The 17140-nt window shown below is 36.0% G+C and overlaps 1 protein-coding gene across 2 annotated transcripts in view; it reads right to left on the bottom strand.

Annotated features, from left to right (window-relative positions):
* FBXO11 (F-box protein 11) overlaps positions 1 to 17140 on the bottom strand; it is a 113209-nt gene that overhangs the window by 93155 nt on the left and 2914 nt on the right. The window lies entirely within an intron of this gene.

Raw genomic sequence — 17140 nt, 5'->3', positions numbered from 1 at the left:
CGTGATTTGAAGAAGACTGAAGTTACAAAGAACTCTGGAAAAGAACAACATGACCATAAAATTCTAAAGAAGAAATATCAACATCTAATCTAGCCCCCTTTCTCCAGAGAGGATTAAGAACATCTGAGAGAAATAGCTGAACTCATGGAGTAAGATCATACAACCTTTCTCACTGGCCTACTACTCTGTTTTTTTGTAATCTTTCCATTCATGAAGTCCTTTATGGTTAACTTAAACCACCCAGCTCCAATTTTGCCCATTTCTTCTGTCTGTTCTCTGCAAGTGAAAAAACAGGTGACCAGTAGGTTACCATCCTGCCAAAGGAGGCATGAATTCACCTGGGATGGAAAAACGCTGGAAAATCAGCATTGGGTCAGGCCTATGAGTGGCTGCTGAACTTTCAACCTGACAGGGTGACCCAAGCTTAATAATAAACAAACAAAACCCAGTTCTGATTAAGTTTGTTTGGTTTTTTTTTAAAGGGGGAAGGGGAACAATTATCTTAAAGCATCAAAGGGTCATTATCTCTTATCCTCCAGAACTGTTTCCTAATATTATTTTCAAACTTTACTTTACTATAGAGTTTAATAAAAAAGATTTCCCAGTTTCTGCAGATCTTTCTATAAAATAGGACTTGTACACAAATTTAATATTTAAACAACTCATTAAATTAATACCCCTAATAATTTTCTGCTGAACTTAGCAATGAGCCACGCTGGGCAGGATTTCTTTGTACAGTTTTGCAAATAAATGTCTATCATTTCTGACAGACTATTTCATGAATTGTTCAAAGTCCTCTTATTTCTATTCCTAAGTATTTCTAAACCTCACCTAAATTATATCATCTGTAAACTTAGTATGTTCTCTATTCATGTAAATTATTAATTGAAATACTAAATCTAGAATCAACTTCTATGGAATATAACTACATAAATCTCTCTTCCTTGACCTTAACAAAAGCTGTACACTCCTAAAGATACACACTAACAGAGCGGTGAATCAGCCTAGGTAAGAAACCCAGTAGGTCAAAGTTATTAATCAGCTGTGGTATTGGGCCTGTGAACTGAGCTGCACTTCTAGTCTGGGTGAAAAGAGATCAGTCTTCTTCACCCACCCCCCAAAAAAGATAAGATAAAAAATCTTAAGTTTTACTCTCATGCCCTAGTTGCTCCATCTTCTGTCCTTTAAGAGAACTGGAGCTCCCTTTCAAAGACAGAAAAACTGGTCTGACATAACAAGCTCTTCACAAGCCTTGTTGGTTCAGTTCAAAGAGTAGTTTCTCAATTCACCTTAAACTGTAGACCCCTGAATTAAAACGTGAAAAGCTCTCTCTGGAAGCAATCTTGCTCTTTGGAATCTAAATTATAGTCGGTGACTTTACAAGCAGGTTCATCACATCTGATCTTCAAGTTATGGGTTATGGATTATCTGTCTTGGATTTATCTTCAAAGAACAAAGCGGCTTAAAAGGAATTTTACCTGGAATTTTATATCAACAATCCCTACTTTTAGAGATGGTACTAAATATACTTTGTTTAAAAAAAATGCTGGAAGGAAGTAGAAATAACTAGTGGGAGGGGAGTAGGGTTAGGAGAAAGGTATGGTCTTGGTAGGATGAATGGGGTCAATTCATCTAATATCTCTGAACCTTAGCATCCTCATATATAAAATATAGGGGCTAGACAAGACTACCTCTAAGGTTTCTTATGCCTCTAAAAAACTGTAATCAAATTCTGATAAATATAATTTTTATGGCCCCAACAATTTCTGAAAACTGTTTGGTGGTATAGTCTAACTTATTTTCAAATATATATATTAGGTCACAAATTTAACATGGACCATGTCTGTTAAACTCACATTATTGGAGCACTTGGTACAAACACAATGGCTACTTAATTAAAGACCACTGATAAAATTGTTTCAACTCAACAATCTGCTCTGGTGTTTCAGAACATTAACAGCCAAACATTTCCTCTGACTAGTTTTGTAAAAAAAAGAAATTATCCAAACTAATGGCAGGAGGCAGGTAGAAGAAAGACTTTATTTCTTCTCCCTCAAAATTTTCACATAGCTGTTAAGTACCATAACATCAATGTAGTGCCAGTGAACAGATACAGACCCCTCATTACAGCTGGTATAAGACCAATAGATTTGAAGTAGAGAGATTTCAGCTCAAAAATCACTTTAAACACTTTACTGGCTATGCAGCCATGGGCAAGCCCCTTAAATTCGCACAATCTGGGTTTCATCTACATAAAATGAGGACAAATACTTAAACTACCTATCTCACAGATCATACTGCCTGTCCAGAACAAAACAGCTTACCCATCCATATATATTCATGAACGGCAGTTAGCTTGGACTACTGCATATTGGACATATATTGGCAATACTTAAAATATTACATTTTAGTTCTCAAATCTATAACCCCTAAGATAAGATAGGCCCAGAACTCTTTTAGCTAAGCTACAGAGATCTCAAGAGTTCCCAAAACAAATACCTTACTCTACCCATCAGGGTAAGTCTGGTTGGGGCCCTAGTACTATTTCTCATTTATTTCTACAAAAATACTATTGAACCTCCTGTTTATTCCTAAGCTACAACAATTTTGAAGTGCCTAGCATAAAGTAACTAAGTATGTAAATGGTGGAACAACTATTAAGATACTGGATCAACACAACCCTGGTCCAAAGTACTATAATTTCCAGAAGGATCTCAAGCACATTAAACTACAAAAGGGTCCTATAATAGTGATCAGATGTGCTCATCACTTTTTAAATAATATACAGAAAATCACGTTTGGTGCAAATGATATCTATCTAAACATAAGACCTCCAACTGCAAGGAATAGGAAAAAAAGTTATCAATAAACTCCTGTAAATCCAACTTAGGCTGATAGTTGTCTTCCTTTGCTTTCCACAATGCAATTTTAAAAGCTTTCAAAGAAAAGGAAGTAAGTCTGCTACATCAATTTAATTTGCTCAGAAACTACCCATATGGAATATATCCTATTACAGTATATGAGAAATCAGGTGATGATGGCTGTCCTGAAATAGCTCAGGTTTCCTTATCTTATGTGTATACATTATAATTACAAAATACTTTCATATATGTTCAACTTATGTTCCATATTTGCCTGTCTACAACATAAGCCTCCACAGAAAGGAATGGAGGGGGGTTTAATGAATTGCTAAAATCAAAAATAATGCCTATAAAAACACAATGGCAACTCAATAATCCCAGTGATTCCAAGACTCCCCTTCTTTCCCTAAATTTGACTCTACTCAACTTGTACAAAGTTTCTCATGAATTTCATCAGAACCTCAATTTTACTTTGTTTTTCATTCTTTATGTAAGAAAACATTTTCTTTTGAAATACCTTTTATAGTTTACATGTGACTACACTGATTCTTTCAAAACTTTCAAAAAATTTTCATCATCATGCCATTAACTTTGAGAACACCTATAGAACAAAAATTTCAAACAACAGTTCTTCAGCTACAATTAATTCAACCTACTCTTTTTCAAATTTTATAATCATTCAAGAAGCACTTATTAATCACCAACTATGTACTGGGCACTATAACTGGCACTAGAGATACAAAGACAATAATGAAACAGCCCACACACAACCTGAAGGAACTTACATTCTATCAAGGAAAACATGTACATGTAGAAGTAGATACAATAGATATAATACACAAAATAAAAACAAGGTAAGATTGATTATTGATCAAATAACATTATAGAAGTCAATGTGTCTGTTACCAATTTGAACAAAAATGCTATTTTATAGATTATCTGTTGCTTTTACTAATAAAAATGTTTTATTTAGGAAATGACATTACTAACCAACCAACAAGAGGCATGCTCTTGGGGTTATTTTTCTAGCATTAATGAATTTCCACCAATGTACTAAGAGCCTGACAAAAGTCCTTTGGATCAAAAATACACACATACCATAGTTTGCAACCTTGGACCCAAGTGAAGCTAAGTGGCCCACAGTGACCAATTCCATGACCTGGGCGCCTCATTAGTGCCATGCTCTCACCAATCTATCCAGCCACATATGGGAAGCATACCAATATATACATATATATTTACACAGACAACACACACACACAGGGCACATACAAAACTACTTTAATTTTTTCACTGTTCTGACATAATAAAATTATTTAGAGCACCATGTACCTGAAAGAACAATCAAAATCAATATAACAAATGAGTCACCATTTCCCAGGAAGAGGGACAATTTTCTTGAGAGAGGTAGTTTCAAGGGGGTGCTACTGGCTTATGAGAACCCATGACACAAGAATAAGAGATCTTTTCTCGGGGGAGGCCCCACATGGGGCTTCTGGCAAAGACACTCATGCACCTTGCTCATACACATCAGAAATAAACAGAACTAAGAAAGATGAGTGCAAAATGTATCCAAATATTTTGTAAACCGTATGCTAGATTTCTAGCATATACCAAGATGACTTTAAGATAATGAAGTATCAGTAATGGCAAACAAAAACCAGGAAAATAATTTTTAAATGATAACCCAAGATAGGACTTTCAAGAAAGTTGCATGCCAGGATCAAATGAAAAAGCAAGTAACTTGAGTTTTGAAATGAAAACAAGGGGCATAAAACTTAAGGCAGAATTAGCAGTGGCCACATCCTCACTGACAAGAATTATAGAATGGTAAAGCCAGAAAGTACTTTAAAGATTTTAGTTCAACTTCCTCATTTTACAGATGAAGCAACAGACTTGGACAGGATTAGCCAATGAATGGTAAAAACAAGATCTGAACTCAGACTTTGACTTCAAGTTCCATGCTATTTCTACTACACTCTACCTATAAAATGGACCAAGATCACTTACCCAGAGGGTATGTATAATTTTTAAAAACTGTAATCTAAAACTTTGAAAGGTTACAATCATAATTCAGTGCTAAAACATTAACTGCATACCAAAAGACTTGGCAAATGTTAATAAATTTCTAACGCAATATCAAAAAAAAAAACAAAACAAAAAACCTTGCAATGTGGCAAAATCAGAAAACTGAGAAATATATAAATATATGTAAAATAAAACCTCTTCATGCAAATTTACTCTATCAACATAATCAAGAGAGCTCCTATTCTTATTCATATTGCCAATACAGCTCTTCCACTCCTTTGGAAGTAAATAAACAATAAAAATAGGTGATTATAACAATAATAGCTAACATTTATTTATACAGCACTTACTATGCAGCCAGGCACTGAGCTAAGCACCTTACAATTACTCACATTTGATCTCCACAACAAACTTTTAAAGTAGGTGTTATTATTATCTTCATTTTAAAGATGAGGAAACTGAGACAAACAGGTTAAGTGACTTGCTCAGGGTCACACAACTAGTAAGTACCTGAGGCCAGATTTTAACTAAGGCTCTACCCACTGTACCACCTAGTAAGATCTATGGAAATAAGCACCTTTTTTCATGTCATTCATAAACTTCCTTCAGAAACTCTTTACTAAAATAACAACAAAATCAAAGTAAAGAGAAAATTATTTCCACTAAAAGGTTAGTTTCAAATGTGGACAAACTCTTCATGAATCCCACTGACTCTACTATTCAAATCATTTTCACATAAAGTCAGTCCCGAACTTACCACCCTGCTGGCCAACCCTTCTTCCACACCTTCTACCACCACCACCCATATACACACATACATAAAATGTAAAAGCCATGGTCAAGGAAAAAGTTACTTCAAAAGCTTCAATATTCTATATATTCCACAGTAAAGGAAGGAATAGGCTGTGAATAACTAAGGGGAGCTGACTATGAGGAAAAACTCCCAGGCACCTATCTAAAGCTATCTCAAAATATACTCCTCAGGAGCCCAAATGTCTTTAGTTCACTCAGGTGTACAGCCTAAATTTTTCCACTTAAGAGACTCATTTCAGTCAAAAGTACCCTCTTTTAAAAAACAAAACAAAACAAAACCCCCACAATTTCTGATATGGTTAAGGGACAATGATCAATTCACACATCAGCTATGAATTACTTCAAGGAGAGTTTTCAAACTCCAAACTTGACTAATTTACACTGAATTTCCATTTTCAACAAATATAAAAACTTACTCTACGTGGAACATTGTGTAAAGCTCTGGAAAAGATACAGTGCTTAGGTAAGATAAGGAAAACAGATAATTTTGGGAGCATGAAGTAATTTTAGAGAGTTGAACATGTCAGGTTAGAGAGCCACAGTATGGGGACTTAGCTTGGTACAAGGGCACTAAGCACCTGGGGAGCGAACTACAAGGGAAGTAGATTGGAATTTATCAAAGAAACTTGGTTAATTTTGAATTTTTGCCCACTGCTGGCTTTGCATCTGTAATGGTCATTTAAATGGGAAAATCTTTCCCATTAATTAATAGGCCCATGTGACCAGCTTAAATCACATGGAAGCCTAAGTCACATGTGGTGGGAGAAGCTTGCTGAATGAGTGAAACAGGAACAGGTGGAGCTAGAGCAGAATTGAAAGGAAATTGGTCAGAGTCTAGTCAGAGTTAGGAAGGATGCAGGCAAGCAGGCTGCTGGCTAGGCTAGCCTGAGTGAAAGAACTTGTTTGTGATTTTGTTTAAGGGAGCCTGCCTATGATTTGTATAATGGAGGTGGTTAGCAGGGGGAAGGTTTGGGGATGATGTTGTTCTCTGCATTGTTAATGTGTATAGATTTTTGTTGCTATGATGGATTTGGCTTTCTGGTATCTGAATAAATGTTTTGGTTCTGTCTTCCATGTGGAAAGTCTGTTGTATTTCACAATTCAGAATTGCACTAGGATATTCATGGCCACCGAAGGGGCTGTGAATATCATATTGGTGCTACAGCATCTAGAAGAAAAAATTTCAAAAGATTTTTGTGTAATAGAGAGTTGGAACTGGTCCTCTTTCTTCCTATTTCTTCCAAGGATCCAGAATTCAGAGCTATTAAATACTGTAGTAAATGGTCAGCTATTATGTGTTAAATAGGATTTTGCGGAGTAGCCTACATATTCAATTGTTACATAATAACAATTTTCTTTAAAAAAAAAATTGCAATTCCAAGACACAATGAACCTCATATACAACCCAAAGTTGGGGAATTCTCTGTCCATTGTTCACATTGTTCCAACTTATTTTTAACAATTTGAGAGAGGAATTTAAGATTCCCATGATGGCAATAGTGGAGTCTTAGCAAATGATTTAGAAGAACTGTAGGTCAGGGAGGAGTAGTTTGTACTACAGAATATATAAGTATAAACAGAACCAGGAAGCTTAATCTATCACTGATTATCAAAAAACAAAAACAGCGAATTTAAATTCCAAATGAATGTTACGAGTGACAAAAGCATTCTTAACTACTATATGTTTATTTCAGTTATTCTTCAGAACATGTAAGCTCTAAGAATAAGGCAATATTTGCCTTTTTTTGGTCTGTATTCCCATCACCTGGCACAATGCCTTGCAATAGTAAATGCTTAATAGATGACTGCTGAATTCAATTTTAGTACACATTAGGCTGGGGTCAATTTCAAAAGTTCTATACATTTCTTATGCTGACAGTATTGCCAAAAGTAAGGGGTTTTTGATGCTGAGCGGCACATATTTATAAAACTTCTTCCTTCTAGCTTTAGATTTATGATCCCATGAACTACGAACATTTTTGACTGATTTCCTGAAGTTTCCATTTGTCCAACATGTGACCCTTACCTCCCTTGACACTTGAGGAAGTGAGTGGGGCTAGCTATTTCAGAAGATTGTTTCCCTCCAATCACACACAGGATTCATTCAGTCAAGCAGCATTTATTAGTCAATTGGGCAACAGACATTTCTTAAGGGCTTACTATGTGCCAGGTATTGCACTAAACACTGGGCAAATTGAAAAAAAAGAGGCAAAAAAAAGTCTGTGTTCTCAGAGAAACTACATTCTAATGGAAGAGACAACAAAGAACCTTATACATACAAGAAAAAATGGGAGGTCATCTCGGAGGGAAGTAAGGCATTAGTAGTGAAGGGCAGCAGAAAAGACTACCTGCAGAAGGAAAGATTTAAGGTTATGTAAGAGAAGCAAAGAGGGAGATGTGAGGAAGCATTTGATGCATGAGAGACAGTCATTGCAAATGTATGGAGTAGGGAGTGTCATCTGGAAGAACAAGTAGGCCAGTGTAACAATCACAGAGCATGTGGAAAGGAATACAGTGTAAGAATAGGAAGATTTCAGGTTGTGAAAGGCTTTAAATGCCAAGCGGAACATTTTTAATATTTGATTCTGGAGGCAACAGAGAGCAAAGCCAGAGAACTTTAAGTGAGGGACACTGGAGTTACATGGTCAGACATTCACTTTAAGAAAATCAATTTGGCAGGTAAGTGAAGGATAGATTGGCATGGGGAGAGACTTAAGGGAAGCAGGGAGACCAATCACAAGACTACTGCAATAGTTAAGTACTAAGATCATGAGCACCTTTACAGGGTGTTAGCTGTGTAACTGGAGAGAAGAGGACTTATAATAGAGATTGTAACAGAAGAAAAAGACAAAACTTGACATAATGTGGAATTGGGGGAGTTACCCAGGCTTAACGGGCATGCCCTGGATCAAGATCCAGAAAAAAAGACTGAAAAAAACTGCTCAGACAAACAGAAGAACCAGAAAAAAAAACCATGTAATAAAAACTTAAAAGGAGAGTTTCCAAGAGAACAGAATGAATGAAGGTAGCAGAGAAGTCAGGAAGAATGAAGAATGAGAAGAGACTATTAGATTTAGCCAGGAAGATTTCAAAGGTAACTGTGGAATAGTGTCACTGGTAACCTTTGAATTTCTGTCAATTTCTTCCACATCACCTGCACTGGCCTGAAGTGACCATCCGCTTTTCATCTGCTAAATCTTGTTTGTACCAAATCCTACCCTTTTCAAAAAGGCAATACAAATTAAATTGGAAGAAACAATGTTACTTCTTTACCTCCAACGAATAACTCATACCTAGGTATATTTTATACACCAGGCTTTATCAATCTTCAAAATTTAACAAGTGAATAAAAGTATTATGAAAGAAAAGTTACATCTTCTTAAACTCAACTCTCTCATAGAAATGGAGACTCATACATTCTAATCACACTATGAATACAGTTGTTACTGCTGTTAATCCTTTCAATCATGCCTGATTCTTCATCACCCCATTTAGAGTTGTCTTGGCAAAGCTACTGGAGTGGTTTGCCATTTCTTTTTCCAGCTCATTTTTCAGGAAGGAAACTGAGGCAAACAAGGTTAAGTGACTTGCTCAGGGTCACACTGCTAGTAAATATGTGAGGCCATATTTGAATTCAGGAAGATGAGGCTCTATCCATTGTGCCACCTAGCAGCTCCACTGTGAATACTACTTAGAAACAAAAACATAAAGGTTCAGATAACTAACCCTGGGAATTAAGAAGCAAGTCCTTCAACCAGAGAAGCATAATCCATTAATGTAGAGCTAAAAGGAACTTTAGAACATATAGCCCAATTCATTTTACAGATGAGTAAACTGAGGCCTAGAAAAGTTAAGGAAATGATTTGCCCAAAAGCACACAAGTAGGTAGGACTCTTAATTTTTTTTACCAATCATTTTACAGAGAATAATAAGTGGTCAATATTACTATCTAAATTTTACAGATGGGAAAGCATTCAGGTGCCTTGTCCAAGCTGACAGAACAAGTTTTTAAAAAAAGCCAACATTCCTGATTATTAGATGTCCAAGGTTACGTTAAATCAGAGGGTCTGGATCAAGTTGCTAACTTACTCAACTAGTCCTAATGTCAGATTTATCCAAACAACAGCTAACCACGTGTTTGTCAAGGAACCTAAATACTTCACACTTTTAAATGGGGGTAAGGAATAAACTACCCTACCACCCAAACAAAACACTGATTCTTGTGATTAAAGTAAACTACTTTAATCACAAGAAACTACTTTAATCACAAGAATCAATGTTTTCTTCTACGGATTGCTACTAGTTGCTTTTAAGACCTCTATAGTAGTATTGGATGGACACTTTGCACAAGGAAAATCAGGAAAACCCTCAGTGATTTCATATTCACTTAAAGGTGGAATTTGTAATGGAAATGTGCCAAAGGTGCAAATCACTCTAAAAGCCCAAATGTCTGTTAGCAGGACTGGTTTCACCTTCATCTCCAGCTCAAGTTTATTTCCTATGATGTAGTCCAAATCCTGATGTAGACTTGAGGAGAAAAATGATCCGACTACTTCACTTGTGACCTGATTTCCCTTGGGGTACCCTTTCCTGAAATGCTTCCACTGGTGCTGAAATTCCAGATAACCTGAAGAGGTCTTGTAGTGTCCCTAACCATTCAGGGTTAGTAGATAAAACATGGCTGACAATGAACCAGCCTTAGTTAATTCCTAGAAATACTAAAACTAAAGGCTTCAATTTTATGACCCTTAGCTCACAATAAGAACATCTTGTTTCTCCAGTCATACACTTCACTATAAACTCCAGTCAAACAAACCTCAAAATTAATTCTCTCACTCATACAGGAATTCAGTCAAGAGCACACAAGACATTACTAGAAAATAAACTCCGAAGTAGGAGAAAGCTCCAAGACCAGAGATTGAGTTATCTTCAAAATATTGAGGGAGGGCACCAACCTGTGATTATATATGTATGTCAACTCAATCTACCAATGCAGATCAGCGAACTGTTCTGAACAACTCTTAGAGAGTTGTCCAGGGGCATTGAGACATTAACTGACTTGCTCAGAATCAGAAGGACAGTTTAGTGTCAGAGGCAAGACTTAAACCCAAGTCTTCCTGACTGGAGACTTGCTTCCCATCTAGTAATACAAAGGGCAGAATCAGATAACAAGAAACCAAAAACCACAGATAAGCGTATTTCTCAAATCTCATTTCAAAGGAAACTGAAGCCCTAAATGTTCCTGGATTCCTCAAATAAGACTCCATAGAGAAGCTTTTTTTTTACAGTTGAGGTACTTACCTATTTATTTTGTACCATGGTTATATATCTAATGTGTGTGTATGGGGGAGGGGGAGTATATCCCCTTACTTAGTTTGTAAACTTCCCAAAAGGCAATTTGGCTTACCAAATTATCTCCTTTAACATCAAGCACAGACTTTCACATATGGTATATGCCTACATTACATTTGTTGAACTAAATTATGTTAATATGTAAAAAATATACCTCTACTTTGCAACTACAGTCAATCTTATTCAATGTTTCTAATTAAGAAAATGAAATTAATTGATTGTTCAAGGTAAAAAAACTGTTTTCAAATAAACACTCTTGCCCCTTGCCTAATTATATATAAAAAAAAGTCAGTCTCTTTCACTTTTCTATTTTTCTTAGATTAAACATATTAACAATTTAAGTGTAAAAAGAATGTTTCTTAAGTTAAATTCCATAAATTCAACTCAATAAACAATTACTGCATCAACTGTGCGCACAACACTTAGATATGGAATTTAGACAGAATCCATGACTTTATGGAATTTACAGTGCATCAGGATCTAACTCATACAAACCCACTATATGCAAGGCGTTATACTGGATGCTGAAGATCCCCCCCCCCCCAAAAAAATAGTTCCATGTCCTCAATCAAGGCATTGGTTTATAATATGAGTGCCAAAATTCTATGTGAGTACAACAGGAAAAAGGAAATTATTACCTGGTAGAAATTAGTAAACACTTCCTAGAAGAAATCTGAGTTAGGCTTTTAAGGAATGGGCATTATAGAAAGGAATGTAGTGTAGAGGATATTTAGTCTGAGCAAAGACTAAATAGGAAAGTAGAGGATGTGTAGAAAAGACCATTTAGTTAAAGGTGCCTGGAGAATAAAATACACAGATTAAGTTGAGAAGAGAAAGGGCCTAAAATGCAGAGGCATTAAACGCCCAGCAAAGTTATTTGAATTTAACATGGTGGATAAGAGGAAGGCTCAGTATGAACAAGATTTATGTATAAGGAAAATTATGTGTTGTAGCCATGTTAATTTAAAGATGACTTGAAAAAAGTTAAAAGTGGAAGCAGGATGACCTGTTAAGAGGCTACTGCAATAGAACAGAAGGTAATGAAATCTGTACTAAAGTGATACCAGTGGAAATAGTGCTGAAGACAGGCAGGAGAGAGATTTCAAAAGTAGAAACAAGAAACCTTGGTAACTTAGAACGATGACAGATGAAGGACACGGTAGAATCAAAAGAAGTTTTAAATACACAAAACTGAGTGAACGGTAGTGTCACTCAAAAATAATGAAGACAGAAGGAACAGTAAGTTTTCAGAACAAATATAATTTGCTCGTTTTCAAACACAGTGAGTTTGAATTGGTGGAACAGTCGAGTAGACATGAAGTTCTGGAGTATGGGAGAAAAAGGCCAGAGCTAGAATTAAATTTTGGTCATCATCTGTATAAAGGTCCATAAGAATTTTAGAGTTGGAAAGGATCTTAAAGATATCTAGTCTCAATCTCCTACTTAAAAGAAAAAAAAAATTAAGAGTCACAAAGGTTGTGACTTGTCTAATGCCACATAGGTAATAAAAGCCAGGACTTGAAACCAGCTGGTTTGCTCTCAAATATAGCACTCTGTTAAACCGTACTGCATTTACTGAAGCTATAGAAGTGGATGAGACTGCCAAGGACAGAACAGAATGAGAAGAGGGCCCAAGCCCTAGTCCAGCTTAAAACAGTCAGTAAGGAAGGGGAAGAAGAATCAACAACAACAAAATAACACAAAGCAGCACTCCTTTCTACTTCTTCATCACACTATCAAGAATCTCATCCTCCTGAAAGACTGCATTAGCCTTGGTACACACACTTCATCAGTACCCTCTGGCTCTTGGAGACCTCTGCATGGAAGGTAGAGAGCTCCTCTCAAAGTCTCCATATAAGAATGACCCCAAGGCCAGCCACCTCTGCATTTCCCACAACTTCTCCATTATGCCACAGGCCCGATTTCAGTTTTCTTTTGTGTGTAGTGTTCTCCCATTAGATTGTAAGCTTCTTCAGGTCAGGTACTGTCTTGTCTTTTTGGTATCTGTATCATTTCCCTCCCCCCTCTCCCCAAAAAAGGCATTTCCCAAGGGCAAAAGATAGACAGTCCTGGTTCTTGGGAAACTTGTAATGGAGGAGACAACATGCAAACAAAAATGTACAAACTGCTATGTACAGGATAATTAGGAACATAATACAAGTAAAGTACTAGAATTAAGAGGGATTGGGAGTCTTCCTATAAAAATTGGGATTTTAGCTGGGACTTGAAGGAAACCAGTGTCTGGCATGTAATAAATGTTTATTGTCTGATAGGAGCAATTAAGGAAAGGTTGGAGGACAAGACTGACAGCTAAGTGGCATAGTGGCTAGAACCTACAGTCAGGTAGTTACATCTTCCTGAGTTCAAATATGGCTTCAGACACATACTAGCTGTGTGACCCTGGGCAAGTCACTTAACCCTGTTTGCTTCAGTACGTCATCTGTAAAATCAACTGGAAAAAGAAATGGGAAACCACTACAGTATCTTTCCCAAGAAAACCCCAAATGGCAACACAAAGACATGACTGAAACAAGAGGACAACAACAGGTGTCTGGAAAAACAGAAGAGGACTTAATATACGAAAGGAAAAGCATTTATTAAAAATGCTTCCTAGAGTTAAGCATTGACAAGTTCAGGAGATACAAACGAAAGCAAAGATAATAGCTGCCTTCTAGGAGCTTAGATTCTAACAGAGGAGATAACCCATAGAGAGGAATGGTGGCTGGATAATAATAATACTTTGGTTTGGAAAGTTGAAATTACAGAGATAGGAGAGTAGACTTATACACCCTTGGAGGTGGGTGAGAAGAAATCCAGGAGAATGGGATGGTCAACATGGTCAAAGGCAATGGACAGGTAGGTCAAGGAACATAAGGCCTGAAAAAGATCACTGGATTTTGTGATTAAATGTTCCATTAATGACCTTGTTAAGGGGTCAAGGGAAAGGGAGGAAGCTTTTCAACAGGGGGTAAAGAGATGGAAGTCAAAAATCAAAGGATGTAGGAAAACACAAGTATATGGTCAAAAAAGAAAAATACCAAAGCTTGTCTAGTATACACATTAGTACTATGGGAAATTTGCTCCAGAAAACAGCCAGTCAAAAATAATTTTTAAATTAGTACTTTAGTCCAACATTAACTTAACCTACATTTTTCTTCTAAAAACAGTTTCTGCCTTTAGCCATGAACTGAAAAAAAAAAACCAACTTCTGAACTGATGAGTAATTTTGGGAAAATTCACCCATCTCTTTGTACATGGAAAAGTCTAGTCATTTGCATCAACAATCTATGGTTTCACCTTGTTAGATATGAACAAACTTGACTCCAGCACTATCTACATTTGCATAAGGCAATGCTCAAAGTCTCAATGTATCAGTCTAAGGGATTATTCTGAATGTTACTCCAAAGAATTAGCCCTAAATTGGACAATATTTTACTGCTTTAATCAGTGATTTTCCGGACCTGTGATTTCCCATGTGTAGGAAGCTCCAGCGTGGAAAATCCCTCCACCTAAGCAGAACAGAAACTGGTCTGCTACTTATAATCTTAAGAATTGCTGGGAAGAACTGACAGGGTAAGTATTTTCTTCATGGTCACAAAGCTAACTGGTGTCAGAGATAGGGTTTTAACCCAACTAATGCCAACCCCAAGGCCAGGTCACTAATGAAGTGGAGAATGCTCACTGAGTGTTCAAATGACGCTAAAGTAGTTTGGAAAAGTTGCTGTATCTTTGGAAAACAGGAAGAGGATCAAAAATAACTAAGAGAGAAATGGTAGAACTATAACCAAATGACACTTTACAGAAGCATTATTAAGTAAAAAGAAATACACAGAAGAACAAGAGGTACAAGTTGAAGAATGAGAGAAAAGGATCTCAGAATCATAATGGTTCACAAATTAAAACAATTCTTCATTGAAGTCTTACTATTTTAGAAGTAAAGCTGCACAGAAAGACTGACCCAGTAGCCTTGAATGCTACAATTCCTTAATTTAAGACTTTAAGAGGTAGATAATCTTTAATCTAGTTGCCACCTCTCCTGATCTGCTAAAGTTCCCAACTGTGAAGGGAACACAGACCCTTCTTGAGAAATTTAAATGATCTCAAAACCTAGGAAAAATATAAAGAGAGTGACTTCCTCACAAAGTGATCAGGGAAAAAGAAAGTTCTTGATATTCTTCCCAACCTGTCATGCCAGGTAGAAGCCAAAGATTTTTTCATCTTCATTAGTTTTGTCCCCAAGGTACATACTTACCCTAAACTCCTGAAACCAGAGTAGAGTTCCCTGACCTGAATTCCTACCACTACAGGAGTTTCAAAAGAATATATAAGACAGTGTTTACGGTGTGTATGCATGCATGCAATGGAGCCTGAAGGGAGCAGAACTAGATGGAAGAAGTTCCTTAAAAAGGGCCCAATCAGAACTCAAGACCAGGATCTCCAGGGATTCCCCTGTCCAATTCTGTGATACTACTACAAAACAGAAGCAGCTCAAGTTATAGTTGAGACTTTTTCAATTCTTAAAAAAAATAAAATGCCTGATCCCCTTACGATTAGAAACTAAAAGATCATGAGAACCACAATAAATTTCCTTGAACTTTGACTATTACATATGCATAATAAACTTTTTGCCTTTAAAAAGAGCCTCAAAGTTTTTGAGTAGCTAAAATACAAATTGTAGCTATCATCCACTTATTTTTTAAAAAATTCAACATCAAGAATAAAATCTTATTAACTTTAACCACCAACATACTTTTTTAGCTACTCAAATTCCATCTTGGAGAATAAGCAATTATCTTTTCTGTTCTGCAAAATTCTTATCAAACAGTATCTGAGTGAAGAACATAAACTTGGTACTTGAATTTTTTAAAAATGTAGCGTGTCAAATATTTCTGAAGTATAGAACATACTACATTCAGTTTCATTTTACAAAACTATTTTAGATCCTAGAATATAACAGTTTTTATATTAATAAATCCTTGTTTCTTCCTCTGTGAAATATCTCCAATTATTTTCTATTAGCTAAACATGTTTCTGTATATAATATTCAAACCTCAAGAATATAAATGAACAGACCAAAAGCATCTATTAGTAATTAGAATTCTACCTTTGACAAAGGACCATTTTGGAAAGTCTGTAGACAAATGCAGTATTCCATGATATACATAAGTCAACGTTTCCTGAAGTGGTGTCTACAGAGCCTTATGAATCCTCCAGGAACTTGGAGAAGCCTGTAAAAGACTCCCCTATCATATTCCTAAACTATTCTCCTCCTCAAACACTGGTCATGGACTATAGTTGAAATAAAGGTAACATGAATTTTAGATGCTAAAGTGATGCCTGGAAAGGGAAACAGAGAAGGTACACCAGTACCACAGTCCTAGTACAATAATTCCCCCCCTCCCACCAAAAACTAATTGATGTCTATTTTATTCTTTTAAGCAAAAGACATATCCACCATATAAAAAGTAAGAGCTTTCACATGGATAGTAAACTGACACTGAAATTATCTTAAGAATCTGTGAGTCTCAATGTTGATCTAAATCCTTCTGGCATTTCTTAGGTACTAATACAATATAATTCAATAAAATGCAAGATCTCTGTAAGAAAAATAAAACCAACTAATCATTTTCATTACACACCTTGAATTATGGAAGCCAGAAACTAATGAAAGGAATCCTCCTCTCCTTTATAAATCATATATTTTAAAACTAACTCGCCCCCCCCCCAAAACACTTTGCATACAGAAATTTAAAATCCTTTTAAAAGTATTCAAGTTTTCAAAGAAAAAATGTATTCATGATTCAAAATAATATACTAATGTTATTACCTAAGTTTTTTGCTTATTAACTCAATTTATTCAATTTTGAAGCTATCCTCTGAATTTAAGATCATTAAAGGGTTTTTAAAGAGTCTAACTAATGAGAAAGTGTTTTTATTCTGGAAAAAAAAAAAGCAAGGATCCTCGACGGAATTTTATTTGTTACGAAGGCTTTGTTACTTACTGAAATTCTGATGAATGTCATCAGAGAGTTTACAAGCATCAAAAACAAAGACAGGAACTCTAACTATTGGCATATAACCTGCAA

The sequence above is a fragment of the Notamacropus eugenii genome, chromosome 1, assembly GCF_028372415.1.
Source record: "Notamacropus eugenii isolate mMacEug1 chromosome 1, mMacEug1.pri_v2, whole genome shotgun sequence".
NCBI classification, from domain to species: domain Eukaryota; kingdom Metazoa; phylum Chordata; class Mammalia; order Diprotodontia; family Macropodidae; genus Notamacropus; species Notamacropus eugenii.
Note: the sequence above shows the minus strand (reverse complement) of the source record. Positions and strands in the feature narration are given on the sequence as shown.